The 20807-nt window shown below is 39.8% G+C and overlaps 1 non-coding gene across 1 annotated transcript; it reads right to left on the minus strand.

The window, feature by feature from the left end:
• Positions 1–19517: 19517 nt before the first annotated feature.
• On the minus strand, positions 19518–19594 carry trnag-ucc. Its single transcript has one exon. It is a non-coding gene; the product is annotated as a tRNA-Gly (tRNA).
• Positions 19595–20807: the final 1213 nt, after the last annotated feature.

The raw sequence follows: 20807 nt of genomic DNA on the forward strand, positions 1-20807 counted from the left end.
AGTTTGGTGTAGCGCCATATCCGTTCCAATTTCCTGGAAGCTTGCTTCAGAGCTCGGGCATTTTCTGTATACCAGGGAGCTAGATTCTTATGACAAATGTCTTTTGTTTTTAGGGGTGCGACTGCATCTAGGGTATTGCGCAAGGTTAAATTGAGTTCCTCGGTTAGGTGGTTAACTGATTTTTGTACTCTGATGTCCTTGGGTAGGTGGAGGGAGTCTGGAAGGGCATCTAGGAATCTTTTGGTTGTCCGAGAATTTATAGCACGGCTTTTGATGATCCTTGGTTGGGGTCTGAGGAGATTATTTGTTGCGATTGAAAACGTAATAAAATGGTGTTCCGATAGTCCAGGATTATGAGGAAAAACATTAAGATCCACAACATTTATTCCACGGGACAAAACTAGGTCCAGAGTATGACTGTGGCAGTGAGTAGGTCCGGAGACATGTTGGACAAAACCCACTGAGTCGATGATGGCTCCGAAAGCCTTTTAGAGTGGTCTGTGTACTTTTCCATGTGAATATTAAAATCACCAAAAATTAGAATATTATCTGCTATGACTACAATGTCCGATAGGAATTCAGGGAACTCAGTGAGGAACGCTGTATATGGCCCAGGAGGCCTGTAAACAGTAGCTATAAAAAATGATTGAGTAGGCTGCATAGATTTCATGACTAGAAGATCAAAAGACAAACATTTCGGGGTTTTTTTGTAAATTGAAATTTGCTATTGTAATTGTTAGCAACACCTCCTGCCTTGGAAGTGAGGGATCTAACATTAAATAGCCCTATTTTGAGATGTGAGATATGACAATCTCTTTCAATAATGGCAGGAATGGAGGAGGTCTTTATTCCAGTGAGATCGCTAAGGTGAACACCGCCATGTTTAGTTTTGCCCAACCTAGATCGAGGCACAGACACAGTCTCAATGGGGATAGCTGGCTGACAGAGAATCCTGATACAGTGTGCACTGACCTCCATCACAGACAGAAAACATCCAGCCTGAACAATTCACTGCGATGGTACAAAGTCCTGTACTTGTAGTATTTTTATTTAACCTTTATTTAACTAGGCAAGTCAGTTAAGAACAAATTCTTATTTACATTGACGGCCTAGGAACAGTGGGTTAACTGCCTTGTTCAGGGGCAAAACGACAGATTTTTACCTTGTCAGCATGGGGATTCGATCTAGCAACCTTTCAGTTACTGACCTAAAACTCTAACCACTAGGCTACCTGCCGTCACGTGCATGTCTGGTCACGTCCATGGCTGGAACAGGGACAGCTTCTACAATAACCAATACAGTTCAGAAATATACATTTTACATGCATGACTGTCGAAGACACTTTAAAGGAGAATAGCTTTTTCAAGCAAAGCAGAAATATATAGCAGACTACTGTACCATAACACAAAAAAATCACTAATCTCACCCAACACCTTAAGTTTGTATGAAGACGTTGAATCTGTCCAATCTATTTTCTTTGCATTTGCAATGTAAATTCCACTGTCTGTGTCCGTCAGATTCTTAATGCACAGAGTGTGGTTCACTGGGTTATAATCTACCTTCTCCTTGTATTTAGGAGAGATGTCTTTATCATCCACTATTACATCCTTTTGTAACTTCCATGTAATTCCTTTGAGTTGATCAGGGGTTTCTGCAACAGTCAGACATACCGAACCTCCCTTCAAGCTATACTGGTCTATTGGAGGGTCTTCAGCCCAGGTCCCTAAAGAGAGAGGAAGAGGTTCACTGGGCTCTGAGTTTGCACCTGTTTATTCAGATAGGGATGATCTTAATAAGTGTTTAATCTACAAATACATGTTTTTACTGAGTTACAGTTAATTTAAGGAAAACAGTCAATTGAAATACATTTTATTACAGACAGAAATAATCCTCAGCACCGGATGTGGAGGTCTTGGGCTGCGGTTGTGAGGCCGTTTGGACGTGCAGCCAAATTATCTAAAACAATGTTGGAGGTGGTTTATGGTAGAGAAATGAACATTACATTATCTGGCTACAGCTCAGGTGGACATTCCTGCAGGACATTCCTACTCCCTCAAAACTTAAGTAATCTATTGCATTGTGTTGTGTGACAAAACTGCCCATTTTAGAGTCGCCTTTTATTGTCCCCAGCACAAGATTCACCTGTGTAATGATCATGCTGTTTAATCAGCTTCTTGATATGCCACACCTGTCAAGTGGATGGATTATCTTGGCAAAGGAGAAATGCACACTAACAGGGATGTAAACAAATTTGTGCACAGAATTTGAGAGAAATAAATGTTTTGTTCATATGGAACATTTCTGCAGTCTTTTATTTCAGTACCAACACTTTACATGTTGCATTTTTATTTTTGTTCAGTATAAAAGCTTTCCACAATGCAATTCTCACATTACTTTTAATATGATTGTCTTCTCATTTGTATTTTTGATGCTGAAGTGTTGAGCTATGATGAGGATGATGTGTTGTATGATGCGGCTAATCAGCTTGATACAATCAATCCTGAGGTAGAGCCTATACTTATTGAAGACAGCATCAGTGAGAACATGCATCACGATATAGATCTTCAAGATAGGTTTCTCACAGCCTTTTACAGGGCTCTAAAAGCCAGAGAAGTCCAGATACACACACGTATGGTTGCTTTACTAAGACGGCAGTACAGCCAAGATCTATCCTTCTGGAAGAAAACCATGCCACGCTTGATAAGCACCAATCTGATAAAAAAACGCCCAAACAAACGATAAAATATGTATGTAACATGGATACTTCTAGAATACCACCAGAACTGATCTCTTTAATTAACCAAATGAATGAGATCACCCCTCCTTCAACACCACACCCCACACAACAACACTCACCTCCTATTTTAAATCATGCAAATGATGACACATTATCACAGGCACCCCCAGAACTGATCTCCTTAATTAACCTAATTAACGAGAGGGGCCCAACCCCCACACATACATTCACAACTACTATAACTCCTACACATAATCACACATTATCACAGGTACCCCCAGAACTGATCTCCTTAATTAACCTAATTAACGAGCTAACCCCTCTTTCAACAACACCCCCCACACATAAACACATGGCACCTACAAGAACTGCAGACTATGAAGACAATGAGCAACCAAATGATGATTTTGATGAATTGGAAAATTGTGTAATAAGTAAGATGGGGGAAGGTATTGATAGAAGTGTCTGTGTTTTGTACCGCAATATATTTAACAATACAGAGATTCGTCAGTTATATTAATTTCACATGTATGAATCAGAGCCATGATTATGCATCTTTTTATGTGATGATTTTGGATACTCTAGGAGAACTTTTAGAACGGGCTACAGATTTTGCCACAACTCATGATGTCTTACAGCTTGAAATATGTGGTGATAGTATGCAACACACAGTATCTCTTGTTTTACCTAATGGTGAAGCAGATCTTGAACAATTTACAGCCCAGTTGGAACGTCTTGTTCAATCTAATTTATCCATCATAGCTGATAGGACCTTAGAACGTGTTGTACCAGTAGTTCGCCAACCGCTAGGCGGAGGGGGTCTGAGAAGGAAACATGATGGTCTCATGCATTCAGAAATGATAAAATATAAGCAGTCCTATCTCATAAACGGTAACAATCCTGGTAATCAGTTATGTTTTGCAAAAGGTCTATAACATTTACTTAATCCTGTATGTACTGATCCAGATGCTTTACAAAAGGCTAGTGACCTCCAAAAGGCTGTAGATCTATGTATACATGAGCCAGTTGCTTTCTCTGACATAGTCAAACTTGAAAATTTGCTGAACATCAAGATTGTGGTTTTGTACCATAGTAGAGCTAATTCAGCTCTCTTGAAATTCCAGAAGAACCCTAAACCTCATATTCTGTACTTTTATGTGCAAAACAACCATTTTTATGGTATTACCAACATCAGAGCTTTCTTAGGAACACCATATGTGTCCATCATGTCATTCAGGCTACACCCCACAGGGACACTCTTGTCGTTATAACTGTTCAGTGTGTCAGGATGAAAAATGTCTGATGCAGCCGTTACACCATGTGAGGATTGTCATCGTACATGTCGTTCCTCCTACTGCTACGAAAAATGTTCCAAAATGTCCAAACTTTAAAATAGACAATCCCCAACATGTGGTATCCTACACCTTAGTTTAACTAGGCAAGTCAGTTAAGAACAAATTCTTACTTTCAATGATGGTAGGTTAACTGCCTTGTTCAGGGGTAGAAGGACAGATTTATACCTTGTCAGTGATTTGATCTTGCAACCTTCCGGTTACTAGTCCAACACTCTAACCACTAGGCTACCTGCCACCTCAAATGTAAAGGGCATTTGAAAAGTAGAGACACTCAGGGGTGAGGACGCCTCCGGACCTTTACCTAATCCTGATCTCTCAGCGTGGTTAGACTTTTGAATGACTATTGATTAAATTCAATAAATTCAATTTTAAAAAATGATATAATTTAACATTTCTCACATTCTTTAAACATTTGACGTGAGCATACACATTGATTATAGGGTCATAAAGGACACATACTTAAACACTTTAGATATTTTCTGACAAAACAATTTACGGTACTATCATCACTTCTTAAATCATCATTATAAAGAGACATAACATCTTCAGAAGAAACTCCATGGGCTCTTTGGCATAGGTAGAAAACACAGTGTTGACCACATGTAGTGGAAAGGTTATCTGTACTTGTTTGATGCTGTAGCAGATCTTTGATCCATTTTTGTTCAAAAACTGTTTATTAATAGATGGGGGGGAAATGTGAAAATCCGGGGGGGAAGCCATAGGAATCAAAAAAGGTTGTGATTTTACTAGCTCCATCATCATCTTCTAATGTCACAGCTAGCCAATGTTCACCAGTGTTAGGAATTTTGTTAATAAATAGTTAAAACAAATTCTAGCTTTAGATAAAACTATAACTAATTGAACTCTGCATGCCTGGGGAAAAGAGATTTGTGTTGTGGGTCATAAAATAAGCAGAAAGGGTCGTTAAACTATGGTTGAACTGACCCAACTTAGCCCTGAGGTGTTTAGATAACTTTTTAGGTTTTCCATTATCTTGAGTTGTCTGCTAAAGTGGTAATCAATTATAGTGAGCCTTCAGGATAAATGATTATATGGTGTTTCATGTGAGTGCCCTGTGAGGTTAGAATGAACTTTTGAACCTGTTTTCTATTTGTCAGGACAATGAGACTTAATTCTGTAATCTATGACGTCATATCTTGTATATAAACCTGTGTTTATGATCAAATGGGTGCTTGCTCCGAGAATAAACTCTATTATCTAATTTTGATAAGACTGTATCCTGTCTATTTTATGTTAATAAGTATCTTACAAATTCTTATAAATAGACAGATTGAATTTAATTAATGAGTATATTGTAGGAATTATTTAATTCCACTAACAATTGGTCCTTCGAGTGGATTTCCAAACTTTGCCTCTGTCATCCGAAGATATTAGCCGAAAACCGTGCACGGGCGGGTCTAGACCCGTTATTTTAAAGTCCTGGCCTCTGAATTGAGGTTAAGAAACAGGCCGGTATATATATATCTGAGGTCGACAGAGACCGTAACGGAAACAAACCGGCATTGCTTTTCCCAGTCTGCAAGACGAAGGTAAATAGTCTTTATTCTCGAATGTGGGGGGTATGATGTAAATTATCTTTGATTTTAAATTCTAAACGTGTTTAGCATTTATCAATAATAGTAGCTTCGGATATTCCAAACAGATTGTGGGTTACTTGTATGACCGAAATACAAGATGGATGGATGAAAAGGTCCGAAAAGACCTTGGTAGGTGCATTACCGTAAAAAAAAATAATGATGAGCTTGAATAATCCGAGTTTTGCAAGCTGTGAGGATTATTGAGGGTGGGGTATAGTACGTGTTGTTAGGACGGTCGTTTTGTACAAATAGGACAGCCATTAATTCAAAAGACATACCTAAATATAAATTCGGTTTGGTGAGAAGGCAGGGTAATCCTAGGCGAACGGAATAACTGAATTTATTAATACTGAAAGAAAGTAATATCCAAAAGGGTGGGAGGGAAACTTAATATAGCGAAGTGAGATTGGATAAATACAACCAGAGTTGACCAGGGAAGTAAGTCCCCTGGCTAATAACTGATAGTTTAAAGTGAGATCTAATGTCCGATCAATAACAACGCTATAGATAAAGTTTCCAGGGAAGAGAATCATATAAATTCATACACATAGATTATAACTAGGTAAGTGGTAACACACACATAGAGAAATAAATAAATAAATAGAAAGACATAGATAGGTGATAATACCATAACTACTAGTAAAGGCAAGGATTTATCAAACATGGGTAGTAAATCCTCCAAAGAGGTCCCGGTATTAACGGGAGACCAGCGTTTTATGGAACTGAAAGATAAAAGGAATTTAGAATTCTGTCCAAATTGGAGTAAGCATTATGGATTTGATGGTAGGCTGAATGTTGAAAAGCTAGAATTGCTTATCAAACAGATACATAAGAAGTGTGGTGAGGATGAGAAGAAGCAGAATAAACAGGGGTTATACACATCTAGAGTCTGGCTTTCGGAAGCTAGGAAAAGAGTAGAGGGTGATAACAGAAAGAAATCTAAAGGGAGCCAAAATACGCTACACTCCGCTCCCACAGATGAAAAAGTTAGCCGAATGGGCGGGGGTGGGAGTCAAATACTATGTCCTTCTCTAGTAGACCAGATATACAGAGGTAATACTGTTGATGAGATAGTAGTGGTGAGAATACGGCTGCAGGAGATAACGGTACAACCACTACCCAAAATTGTGGAGTCTGCTGAAGCCGAAGGAGGAATAGTCGGTGTAGAGAAAGAAAATAAGTCGAGAAAAGTGGGAAATGCGAGTCCAAAGAAAAAGAGAAAATGTTTTAATTGTAATGAAATTGGACATTTCGCCCGGGAGTGTAACACTCCCTGCAAACATTGTGACAGGATTGGACACAATCACCGAGATTATAATTTAACTAAGGGAAAGGTAAAGCGCGACTATCGGGAGAAAAAGAGTTGAGTTCTTGATGGCGGTGCTGGAAGAAATATGTTACATGAGTAAACATAATCTACATTTATTAAAAGGCACGAGATCTGTTTCCTAGTCTACAAATGTTGATTTTATTGTTTGACTGCTAATCTATTAATTTGGCATGGGGGAAATATAGCCGGAATAAGGCTTGTAGCTTTTAAATTAGGGCTATTTTTGTAGTCTCTGTGTTGTCACCAAGAATACAGATAAATGTAAAGTGGATTTAAATACGGATAATGTTTTGTTATTTACATGGCTTTGGTGGATCAGTGGTAGAATTCTCGCCTGGAACGCGAGAGTCTCGGGTTCGGTTCCCGGTAAATGCTTTGACTAGAATCAGAGTTTTTGATTCTAATTAAACTATTTGTATGTTTTGCCTAGAAAGTTATAGTTGCTAGTGTTTGTATAAGATATAAACTGAACGTTTTAATAGATTGTATAGGTTAAATTAATAGACTAATTCGTTCCACTTAAAATAATAACGAAGCGAATTTCGATGCAAGACGATGTCTGTTGCCTAAATTATATGTTTGAATAATGTATTGGGAATATAGTCGTAATTAAAATGCTGAATCAAGGAAGAGACAGTTGCCTAAATTAAAGAAATTCTAAACCATAGCGGAGAGATAATGGCGATAGAAAGTGATTACCGAAATGTTTTCATTCTTATAGATTGACTGACATATGTTATAATTTTGGCGCTGCGTGTGTTATTTTTAAAGAAATAGGATACATTTCATAAGTGTGAAGAGCAAAGAGAAGAGGAAGTTATAAAGTTTGGTTTTTAAGCTTACGATAGGGGTAAGGAAAAAAGTGGAAATGAGAGGGGTTATATATATTTTTGCCCATTGGGAAAAAGGAATAGAATATGTAAAGTTGACAGTGATTTAGGTGTGAGTAAGGAAGAGTTAGTTGCTGTGTAGGCTACTAATTTTCAGAGTAAGTTGTTAGAGGTTCGTTATGGAATAACGTAAAACTGCATCATTACGTTTGATAAATAATACCGTTATTTAAATTGGTTTGACCGTTGTTCAGGTACACTCTTTTCTGTACTTCTGGCAGTACAATTTTGATTGAGAGATGTTGTAAGTTCTGATTCAACAGATGTGATAAATTAGGTTTGGTTTATCGAACCCGTACTACTGTTGCTGCAGACAGCCAACAATTATTTACAATTCATTGAAAGTCGTTGCTGCTTGGGTCTGGGTTGAGCGCCTGTTGATGACATCACTCACAAGGCACTTTTGTCGCCACGGCAATGATGTTGTGACTGGGGTATGGCAGAGAAAAGTGTTTGTGTCATTTAGAAGGAAAATGCGTCCATTATGGTTTTGAGTCACTTTTCAGAAGTTGATAAACATTTCCAGATACATTTTTAAAAGTAGCTGTAAATCGTCAGGGTAGTTAGGAAAGATGCTACAAACTAGCAACAGATTCGCTAGGTGGGCATCATTGATATATGGTGTTTATTGGACTATATTCACCTGTGTGAAGGGAGATCTGAATGTCTGAATCGTAAAACATAGTAATAATGGATTCTGATGGTTATTGATAATAAACATTGTATTCTGGTATGTTTAAGTAGGATTCCTTCTTCCGGGACGGATGGAAGTTATCTAAAATATGTAAGTTGAAGGAGCCATGGGAAAATACGTTTACATTTTTATTAAATACCTGGGATTAAATTACTGATTTCTTACACTGAGAAATGTACGACATTTGCGACAGAGGAAAAAAGTAATAAGGTTAGATGATAAATATCAGGTTAATTGCATCTAAGGCTAGCATGTTCACTTAAGTAGACATATACATGGACGTTGTTTAAAACTTATGATTAATGATTTGAGGTAAATTGGAAATTATCATTAGGTTTGGTTAATGGTTCACTTTTGAGTTTCTGAATCGATGTAGCACAGTGAATGCTAGTTAGGCGCTTTGTGTTTTTCCTGGGAGAGTGCGAGTTTTATTGTCTTCTTGAATGTTTAAAGGGACTATTATCTTGGGGAGAAATTGAGTTTGAGATTGAGGAGTGAGATTGAGGCCATAAACGACCAAATTGGAAAGGGCCTGAAAGGTTTTTGTTTTTTCATTAAGGTTTGCAAATATACACACATAAAACATTTGTTAGGACTATTCGTTTTAGTGCAAAGGTATTTTAAAGGGGCATGCTCACATATGGAGTTTTATGAGTTTTTATCTTCTGAGTTTTAATTACACAAGTGAATTTTTTGATTTTAAGGATAAAGGGTTCTTTAAAATGTCTAGGAACATGACTATACAGGGGTGGTATAACCTTTGACTTTTATCATGGCTGTCTCTTGAAGTCTGATCAGCTTCGGGGGAGGGCCATGCAGATAATGCATTTGTGGTCATTTGGGATACTAGTTTTGAGGTAAATTAATTGACTATTATTGATTTGGTATTACAACTGGAAAAATCCCCTTTGTCATCAATAATAAATGAGGGAAGATATGATACATTGAGGTTGGGACAGGAGATATTTTAAGCCAATAGGGCAGGAAAATACATAAGCATTAAAATTATTTATGAGAAGAAATAAGTTTTAGTTCTTAGGAGTGGTAATTTACTGTGGATAAGGTATCCACACTGTAAAACATATATTAATTATTTATGAGACTGAGTTTAAGTTTAACCAATATTATTATTTAATAAAAAACAGTGGACTCCTGGGGGAGAGAGCTTATTAGTAAAGAAAGGATTTGATATGGTTACCATTTGTTTTGGCCATTAGAAGATTTTTATTTAAATAGTATTAAAATTGACAGGGGTATATGACATGTGTGATGATTTGGGATTATTGATAGGTTGATTAAAGTTATGTAAGGATTTTAGAGATTGACACTATAAGACATGTTGTTTTTTTAAATCCATGATTTTAGATAAAGCCAAAACAGTGAGACACTTAGTTAATATTTGGATGGAACACATAGTTGTTATTGACTATTATGAGAAAAAGGCATACAGAGGGGTCCGCCACGCACTGTTGAGATCTTGAAGGTTTGAGAGCAGAGTGGAGAGGGGGGACCAGGACATGAGCAAGGTAGGCTGTGAAATAAGATAGGTGAGAAGAGGGATACGGTTTAAATCAATAAATATATATATATTTTAAGAACATATATAAGCAGCACAGATACTTTTTAAAGTAGATAAGTCACTTGACAGAGAATTGGAAAAGGATAGATATGAATGGACGCCCAAGGGAGAATTGGACATGCGGCGAATGAAAGGGGCGTTCCTACATGATAATGTCAGACATAAGGATAATTTACACTAATTTTACCTAAGTCATTGGTTAGGTTAGGCAAGGTTGTTACCTGGCAGAGCCAGGTAACAAAGGGGGGATGGGTAAGTTGTGGTCTAGGATAGGATGTGGCCTATTGGATGATAAACTAATTTAAAAAAAATCTAGCTAAATAAGCAGATATAGAAATAGAAAGAAGTATTGTTAATTACATGAAAAGGTTGTTTGTTTAACCAACCCTGTATGTCCAAGATTTTATGCACTACAGGTGAATTACAGGTGAAGTCACTCAATCCAGTCCCTGAGGCCTGTTGGGGGGACCATACCAAGACTCCTGGTAACAGCTAGCTGAAAGAGCTACCCGGATTCATATCACACTGCGGGAGGGTAAGACACATTGACACTGTCGAACAAGCACAGTGTCCGAGAGGAGAACTGGAATTAACAGAATTCCGGGGGCCATCTCTCGGATGAAGATTTCCTTTTCCCGTCATTCCATTCCTGTGTTTGTTCATAGAAGTGAAGGTGTGTCTGGCTTCTTGCTGATGATGTTTTCTCTGGGAGAGGGTGGGGCTTTATAGGTGGGCGGTCCATCCTGAGCTGTCTGGTTGTGGGAGCCATATTCCTGATACACCATGAACCCCAAGAAGGCCAGAGGGTAATATTGACCCATAGTTAGAGAGGATTTTGTATTAACCAAGCATAAGAGATCACTTGATCTGGATAAACAGGAAGTGAGAGTGGGATTGGGAAGGAAGTCTCAGTGGAGTTCTATGTAGACCAAATGGGGCCTCTGACTCCTTGGCAGTTTAGGACTAAGAGCAGCCATTGTGGAAGACATTTATGCAAGTCCCTGTGTAGCTCATGGAAACAGGTTATAGCTCACATCATGAGAGAGGGCTACATAAATCTACATACCCAGTATGGAAGATGGAGAGTAGTGAAAGTAAGGGTTTCAGTTGACAACCTAGTACCATTCCGAGTACAAGAAGTTAGAGCAGATGATAGTCAGCCAGAATACAAGCAGAGCCCCAGACAAAGCAGATACTGACCGTAGAGTTGTCCAGAGCCAAGGCCGATGTGGATGGTTCAGATGAAAGATTTTAAGGAAGTGATTGAGGTGGAAACTGTTATGGGATTCTAACCTATGGTTAGGCATGCCTCAGCAAAACCTCAGTTCATAACCATTTCCTTTCCATTTGATGGAATTGCTACACCCATGAAATGGCCTGTATGATAAAGCGGTTCAAGAGGGCAGGAAGCTGAACTATGACAGTTGCATTGATCTGTGATATGTGTCCCCAGGTGCCGATTACATCCAGATTTTCTCTTTCACAGTGACAGGATTTTATGGATCGCTACATAACACACGGATGGGAAGTAGGGGGAGTCAGTACATGCAATAGGACTGAGTATGTTACAACCGAGAAGACAATGAGGGACCTGACTGGCAGATGAAAAGGTTTAGAGTGTGGAGGTATGAAGCTGTGACCTAACCTGCCTACCAATTGGAATGGTAGTTATGCACTAGTGCAGTTAGGCATGCTCTTTACCCTTACTCAGATCCAATTCAAAGCGAGGAATTAGATCTTAGCAGGATTAGAGTCAAGTATTTTCTAGTGGTCCACTCTCAATAAGAATGTGGACTAGATCAATTATACCAGAGATGTAATGAATGGCTTGGCAGAATAAAATAGAATCGAGATAGATATGTTATTGGCAGAAAAGGGTGGGGTTTGTGTGTTATTCGGGTCGATGTGCTGTACGTTTATCCCAAGTAACACAGCTCCAGATGGATCTGTGACTAAGGCCTTGGAGGTTTAACCACCCTAGCTCACGAGTTGGCAGTGACCTCAGGGGTGGATACTTTTCTGACTAATTGGTTTGACAGTATGTTTGGGAAATGGAAAAATGTCATGATTACTGTGTTATGGGCTACCTTCACCTGTGTGACTGTGTTAGTTTTGTGTGGATGTGGTTTGATTCCGTGTGTGAAAGTTCTCATTTCCAGGATTCTGGAGAAATCGATTACACAACAGATGATAAAGTACGGACCAATTCTAAGCTCTGACCAGTGGAATGATGAATGTATGGGCCCGGATCTAGTGGAAAACGACTCCGGATCTTTTAATTATGAGGAACCGAGATTGGACGAGACTGTATTTGATGTTTAGAGAATTTAGACGGTTACATGTTTCAATGTATAGACTGTTTCTTTAATGAAGATTGTAACGAAAATCCTAATAGAAGTGTTATAATTCTGAGATAAGTTAGAACAGTCATTGATGTTGATGGAGTGTAAATACATATATTGATTTGGTTTTATTCTTGTATATACATTTATGTTTCTATATGATTTTTGATATGTAGCTATGAATTGTTTTGTTATTTAGGGTGGATTGTTAGGAATTTTGTTAATAAATAGTTAAAACAAATTCTAGCTTTAGATAAAACTATAACTAATTGAACTCTGCATGCCTGGGGAAAAGAGATTTGTGTTGTGGGTCATAAAACAAGCAGAAAGGGTCGTTAAACTATGGTTGAACTGACCCAACTTAGCCCTGAGGTGTTTAGATAACTTTTTAGGTTTTCCATTATCTTGAGTTGTCTGCTAAAGTGGTAATCAATTATAGTGAGCCTTCAGGATAAATGATTATATGGTGTTTCATGTGAGTGCCCTGTGAGGTTAGAATGAACTTTTGAACCTGTTTTCTATTTGTCAGGACAATGAGACTTAATTCTGTAATCTATGACGTCATATCTTGTATATAAACCTGTGTTTATGATCAAATGGGTGCTTGCTGCGAGAATAAACTCTATTATCTAATTTTGATAAGACTGTATCCTGTCTATTGTATGTTAATAAGTATCTTACAAATTCTTATAAATAGACAGATTGAATTTAATTAATGAGTATATTGTAGGAATTATTTAATTCCACTAACAACCAGGCATGTGTTTAGGATGGGTATTGACAATTAACATGGCCGGTCGATCCTTCCATTTCTCAATAGGTAGTTCATCACAAGCCCATACTCCGCAAAATTGTTTTTCTATCAAGCGGCTCATGAGACCATGTAGATCTTAGGTATTCATGTTTTGCTCAATGATCCTTAATATGTTAATTAATAATACTCCACGAAGACCTGTCTTCGGGCATTCACTTCCAAGATTGAATCAGAGCATGCATAAATAATCATACTAACAATCTAAAGGTGTATGGAAACGCATTTCCAGCCTGAGGTTACCTTGGGACAACACAGAAAGATTTCCTGAGGTGTCATCATCAGGTGATAAATTGAAAGCATACAATGTGTAACCCTCTGCAAAATCATTTCTGTCAATAGGTAAAGAGAGATCTTTTAGATGCCTCCCTGTAGCCATGAATAGACTATAAAATTCTCGCACAGATATCTGGTTATTAAATTGCGGTTGGAAAGCCTTAGCAGGGACCTGACGTCCGTCCTGACAGAGAGCTACATACTCTGCATTGAAGTGTTGAAAATTTAAGTTTTTTATGTAAGCTGCCTGTATTAGAGGAGTGATCAACCAATCGTATAACGATGTAGCGGTGTAACGGGCCTAAAACAGGTTTTCTTGACTGCAGATTCTACTCCCCACAGGTATGCTGAATGTTTTCATGGTAATTCTTTGGAGAGGGTAAAGGGCATTTCTTTTCATCAAAGCCTGTGAATGACCAAGACGATCTGCTGGAGATACAGACACTTAAATAAAAAGCGTAGCCACCAACACTTTTAAACTAAAGTCACCGTCTTGGGCAGACATCAGACAAAACTCATCCTTGGCCCTTGTTCATTTTATTGTTAAATCAACCGAATTTAAGAGTAAACGTTCTTGAAGGAAAATGTCAGAGTGTAAAGGACCTAGCAGATGAAACTCGAGAGAGGCTGCACAGTAGCAAGCATGAGCCTCCAGTCCTTGGTTTTCACCAGTTGTGGGGTCTATGTCTTCCATAGAAGCTCCTGCTAAACAGCCCAGCGCTGAATTCTGTCTTCAGAGTGTCTTCAGAGTAGTTTAGTAAACATTCCAGGATAGCTCGATAAGGATAGGTGGCACTGCTTTGACTGATAAGGCATTCACCCAAAGTCACATCCACTTGGGAGAAGATGGTCACCAAGGGGTAATTAATGAGACTCACTTTGGCATCGTTTGATATATTGGTCCCATCTCTTCTGGTCACTTTGAGACGTAACGTAATAAGGTGTTGTTGAGGTCCAGGTAGCCATGGCCTGGGATGAAAAACTCTATAGGTCCATTGTCTGTAATGGCAGAGAGTGGGGCTATCTCCACATAACAGGACCTATCTATTGAAAATGTGACCATGAAAAGATCGAGTTCTGTCTTTGTAGCTTCAGAGGACATGCGGTGTAAAAGAGACATGTTGCTTGTTCTTTTAGAAAATGCTTCTGACTATTCTTTTTGTAGTTTCTGATCCAGACCTCCTCACTTTATGTCGTCTTTGATTTACTGACTTTCTTCTAACGTTTAACCTTCGCTTTTTAAGGGCCGCCCTACGCCTTATACCCAGAGGTCTCTTTTGAAGGGCTGCCCTACGCCTTATACCCAGAGGTCTCTTTTGAAGGGCCGCCCTACGCCTTATACCCAGAGGTCTCTTTTGAAGGGCCGGCCTACGCCTTATACCCAGAGGTCTCTTTTGAAGGGCCGGCCTACGCCTTATACCCAGAGGTCTCTTTTGAAGGGCCGGCCTACGCCTTATACCCAGAGGTCTCTTTTGAAGGGCCGCCCTACGCCTTATACCCAGAGGTCTCTTTTGAAGGGCCGGCCTACGCCTTATACCCAGAGGTCTCTTTTGAAGGGCCGGCCTACTCCTTATACCCAGAGGTCTCTTTTGAAGGGCCGGCCTACGCCTTATACCCAAAGGTCTCTTTTGAAGGGCCGGCCTACGCCTTATACCCGGAGATCTCTTTTTTGGTCTCTGTGACAACAGCATAAGACCTGAGCCTTCTTGATGCTCAGGATCTGATGACGCCCGTCTGGTCATAGCATTAGCCACCACCTCACTTACTATATTTTTGGCTACTGATTTTAAATGAGGTTTGGCTATGCTAATGCCTCTCTTCATAAATGGTATAACCATCCTAAAGAGTTTACCAAATATACCACCTATCCCCGAACCATACATGGTAAGGGTTCCATGATAACTTGGTAATCCATTACCCACTTGATCAACATAGTATGATACATATCGTTTAGGATCAAGATGGTGGTTGTGTACCATAACCATTTGAATGTATTTTTATTTTTTATATGTTTATATAAAAAATATATGTAATATATATAATTATAATAATATTTTAGATATGTAGAGAAGATTTGACAGGTCTAAAGTTGAGTTTTACAATCACTTTACCGTAAAATCTATATTTTCGTGCTGATCCGTTTGAAGCTCAACCTGAATGTTTTCAATATATTTCTTGCTTACAGGTACATAGTGTGGCTTGTCATATTTAACAGTGACTACATCACCATCCTTTCCATCTATATGAACTGTTCTCAGGAGGGGTACATAACTGTCTCCTACCCTTTGATAGGATATGATGTTGGTATACACAAACATGTTGTAAAACTCTGCATGTATATCCGCAGGGAGTGGGAATAATTTATCTTTCACATACACCCATTTATTGGGCTTCATCCCCAACATGTAGGCTAAATTACCACTGGTTTGTATAGCTACCTCATCATCCCCTGTGATTTGTACACGTTTCTGAATAGGGTTGTAGTTCAATAGTATTTTCAGTTGGTTCAGGGTTAGGAGGCCGTTCAACTCAAAGATGATCCTCTCTACAGTTCTATAGAATCCTTTTTTAAGCTTAATATGTTTTGGGGGTTATCCTTTTCAAATAAAAATCACAATCCTTATCCTTGATTTTATACCAACTCTGTGGGTATGTAATCTCTCTGAGACCTACTTCCCAGGCCTCTGATAACTGTATAGGTTTTGGAAAATTGGTTACATAATTAAAACTTTTGTTATTCCTATACAGTGGGGCAAAAAAGTATTTAGTCAGCCACCAAATGTGCAAGTTCTCTCACTTAAAAAAGATGAGGCCTGTAATTTTCATCATAGATACACTTCAACTATGACAGACAAAATGAGAAAAAAAAATCCAGAAAATCACATTGTAGGATTTTTTATGAATTTATTTGCAAATTATGGTGGAAAATAAGTATTTGGTCAATAACAAAAGTTTATCTCAATACTTTGTTATATACCCTTTGTTGGCAATGACAGAGGTCAAACGTTTCCTGTAAGTCTTCACAAGGTTTTCACACACTGTTGCTGGTATTTTGGCCCATTCCTCCATGCAGATCTCCTCTAGAGCAGTGATGTTTTGGGGCTGTTGCTGGGCAACACGGACTTTCAACTCCCTCCAAAGATTTTCTATGGGGTTGAGATCTGGAGACTGGCTAGGCCACTCCAGGACCTTGAAATGCTTCTTACGAAGCCACTCCTACGTTGCCCGGGTGGTGTGTTTGGGATCATTGTCATGCTGAAAGACCCAGTCACGTTTCATCTTGCTGATGGAAGGAGGTTTTCACTCAAAATCTCACGATACATGGCCCCATTCATTCTTTCCTTTACACGGATCAGTCGTCCTGGTCCCTTTGCAGAAAAACAGCCCCAAAGCATGATGTTTCCACCCCCATGCTTCACAGTAGGTATGGTGTTCTTTGGATGCAACTCAGCATTCTTTGTCCTCCAAACACGACGAGTTGAGTTTTTACCAAAAAGTTCTATTTTGGTTTCATCTGACCATATGACATTCTCCCAATCTTCTTCTGGATCATCCAAATGCTCTCTAGCAAACTTCAGACGGGCCTGGACATGTACTGGCTTAAGCAGGGGGACACGTCTGGCACTGCAGGATTTGAGTCCCTGGCGGCGTAGTGTGTTACTGATGGTAGGCTTTGTTACTTTGGTCCCAGCTTTCTGCAGGTCATTCACTAGGTCCCCCCGTGTGGTTCTGGGATTTTTGCTCACCGTTCTTGTGATCATTTTGACCCCACGGGGTGAGATCTTGCGTGGAGCCCCAGATCGAGGGAGATTATCAGTGGTCTTGTATGTCTTCCATTTCCTAATAATTGCTCCCACAGTTGATTTCTTCAAACCAAGCTGCTTACCTATTGCAGATTCAGTCTTCCCAGCCTGGTGCAGGTCTACAATTTTGTTTCTGGTGTCCTTTGACAGCTCTTTGGTCTTGGCCATAGTGGAGTTTGGAGTGTGACTGTTTGAGGTTGTGCACAGGTGTCTTTTATACTGATAACAAGTTCAAACAGGTGCCATTAATACAGGTAAGGAGTGGAGGACAGAGGAGCCTCTTAAAGAGGTCTGTGAGAGCCAGAAATCTTGCTTGTTTGTAGGTGACCAAATACTTATTTTCCACCATAATTTGCAAATAAATTAATAAAAAATCCTACAATGTGATTTTCTGGAATTTTTTTTCTCATTTTGTCTGTCATAGTTGAAGTGTACCTATGATGAAAATTACAGGCCTCTCTCATCTTTTTAAGTGGGAGAACTTGCACAATTGGTGGCTGACTAAATACTTTTTTGCCCCACTGTATAAATCTGCAGACGCATTACTGGGGAGAGTCAGGTAAAATCCACTGCGCTCCATGATGCACTACAGTGTACACTCGAATGGAGGTGTTTTTATCATGCATGAGGGTTTAAGTTCACAACGACGGCCTCCACCACCTCTCCTCTAATACCCAACTGTTGAACTTTTGTGGCCAGTTTTTCCAACGGACCAACACCCATGTTACACCCTTTTCTCTCTTTTGATCCAGAATCTCCTCCACGTGAAAGACTTTGTCTTTACCCATCTTTACCATCTGGAGTTCCTTCTCATAAAAGGAACCCTCTATAAGCTCCCCATCGTAATATTTTAACTTATAGACAGGAGGTGTACGTGGTAAACATTCAGTAATGGTGAACAGCTCATCGCTGTCACCTTGCTCATATTTTTTGTCGAAAACACCCCTCAACTTAGATATATGTACCAAGTCACCCACTATGAATTTAAAATCAATTTTTTGCTTACGGCGATGGGGAAACAAACCATACAGATTTTTAAAGAAAAGAAAGAGTTTGAAAATAGTTTTCAGAAGAGACCTCAGGTGGTTTCATACAGATACTCGTGGTAGCTGTAGTTGTAACCATTTACTAAATCTTGAAATATATCCACATATCGTAAAAATCCATATAACTTCACAGATCTTCATTGTAAAGGGTTTAAACATTGTTTCCCATGCTTGTTCAATGAACCATAAACAATTAATAATGATCATGCACCTGTGGACCGGTTGTTAAGACACTAACAGCTTACAGACGGTAGGCAGTTAAGGTCACAGTAATGAAAACTTGGGACACAAATGAGGCCTGACTCTGAAAAACACCAAAAGAAAGATGCTCAGGGTCCCTGCTCATCTGCGTGAACGTGCCTTAGGCATGCTGCAAGGAGCTATGAGGACTGCAAATGTGGCCAGGGTAATAAATTGCAATATCTGTACTCTGAGACGCCTAAGACAGCGCTGCAGGGAGACAGGACGGACTGCTGATCGTCCTCGCAGTGGCAGACGACGTGTAACAACACCTGCACAGGATCGGTATATCCGAACATCACACCTGCGGGACAGGTACAGGATGGCAACAACAACTGCCCTTGTTACACCAGGAATGCATCAGTGCTCAGACTGTCAGCAATAGGCTGAGAGAAGCTGGACTGAGGGCTTGTAGGCCTGTGGAAGGCAGGTCCTCACCAGACCGGCAACAACGTCGCCTATGGGCACAAACCCACCATCGCTAGACCAGACAGGACTGGAAAAAGTGCTCTTCTCTGACAATTCACAGGTTTGTCTCACCAGGGGTGATGGTCAGAATCGTGTTTATCGTCAAAGGAATGAGCGTTACACCGAGGCCTGTACTCTGGTGCGGGATTGATTTGGAGGTAGAGGGTGTGTCATGGTCTGGGGCGGTGTGTCACAGCATCATCGGGCTGAGCTTGCAGGCAATCTCAATGCTGTGCGTTACAGGGAAGACATCCTTCTCCCTCATGTGGTACATTTACATTTAAGTCATTTAGCAGACGCTCTTATCCAGAGAGACTTACAAATTGGAAAGTTCATACATATTCATCCTGGTCCCCCCGTGGGGAATGAACCCACAACCCTGGCATTGGAAGCGCCATGCTCTACCAACTGAGCCACACGGGACCCTTCCTGCAGGCTCATCCTGACATGATCCTCCAGCATGACAGTATCACCAACCATACTGCTCATTCTGTGCGTGATTTCCTGCAGGACAGGAATGTCAGTGTTCTGCCATGGCCAGCGAAGAGCCCGGATCTCAATCCCATTGAGCACGTCTGGGACCTGTTGGATTGGAGGGTGGGCCATTCTCCCCAGAAATGTCCAGGAACTTGTAGGTGCCTTGGTGGAAGAGTGAAGTAACATCTCAGAGCAAGAACTGGCAAATCTGGTGCAGTCCATCAGGAGGAGATGCACTGCAGTACTTAATGCAGCTGTTGGACACACCAGATACTGACTGTAACTTTAGATTTTTACCCCCCCTTTGTTCAGGAACACATTGTTCCATTTCTGTTAGTCACATGTCTGTGGAACTTGTTCAGTTTATGTCTCAGTTGTTGAATCTTGTTATGTTCATACAAATATTTACACATGTTAAGTTTGCTGAAAATAAACGCAGTTGACAGTGAGAGAACATTTCTTTTTTTGCTGAGTTTATAATGCACTTCCATAGTTTAACAATACTCTGCCTGCGTTGGCTCTATACAAAGAGAGCATCCACTAACTCAAACAATTTCAATTACATTATATCCCAACCTTTAAAAGGAATATGCATACATAACCTAAAATCCCCTGTCAGTCCACCATCACGGAGGTTCCCGTTGCAGATTTTCTCATTGCTGATATAGAGCTCCACACATCCACAAGGAAGTCCATTCATTCTTTGTATTTTCACCCTATGAAATATTCTTCCTGAGGAGTCAGGGGCACCTTCCCAACGGGCCTCGTAGCCCATGAACAAGCTATAACCCTTTGAGCTAGCTCTCAGTTCAGGACACACCACCATGCGAAACACATGCCAGTCTTCAATCCTGTAGTCCACTCCTAAGGTCTGTTCTGTATATTCTTCTTCTCTGGCTAAGGTATAGAGTTTCACTCTACAGGCAGGGTAATCAAACATATACCCCCATAGTTGTCCATTAGACATCAACACTTGATCTGTCAGTACAGTTACGGGAGGAATTTGGGTTCTATACAATTTTTTTGGCGCATCATATATTGCTGATTTATACTCATCCCTTTCTCTATGTTTAGCCGTGGTCCTACTTCCGATGTTAAGGTCGTCACGGGGGTGTCAGTACTTAACTTCTCTAGGGTAGGGGGCAGCATTTTCACGTTTGG

The sequence above is a fragment of the Salvelinus namaycush genome, chromosome 36 (assembly GCF_016432855.1).
Source record: "Salvelinus namaycush isolate Seneca chromosome 36, SaNama_1.0, whole genome shotgun sequence".
Classification (NCBI taxonomy): Eukaryota; Metazoa; Chordata; class Actinopteri; order Salmoniformes; family Salmonidae; genus Salvelinus; species Salvelinus namaycush.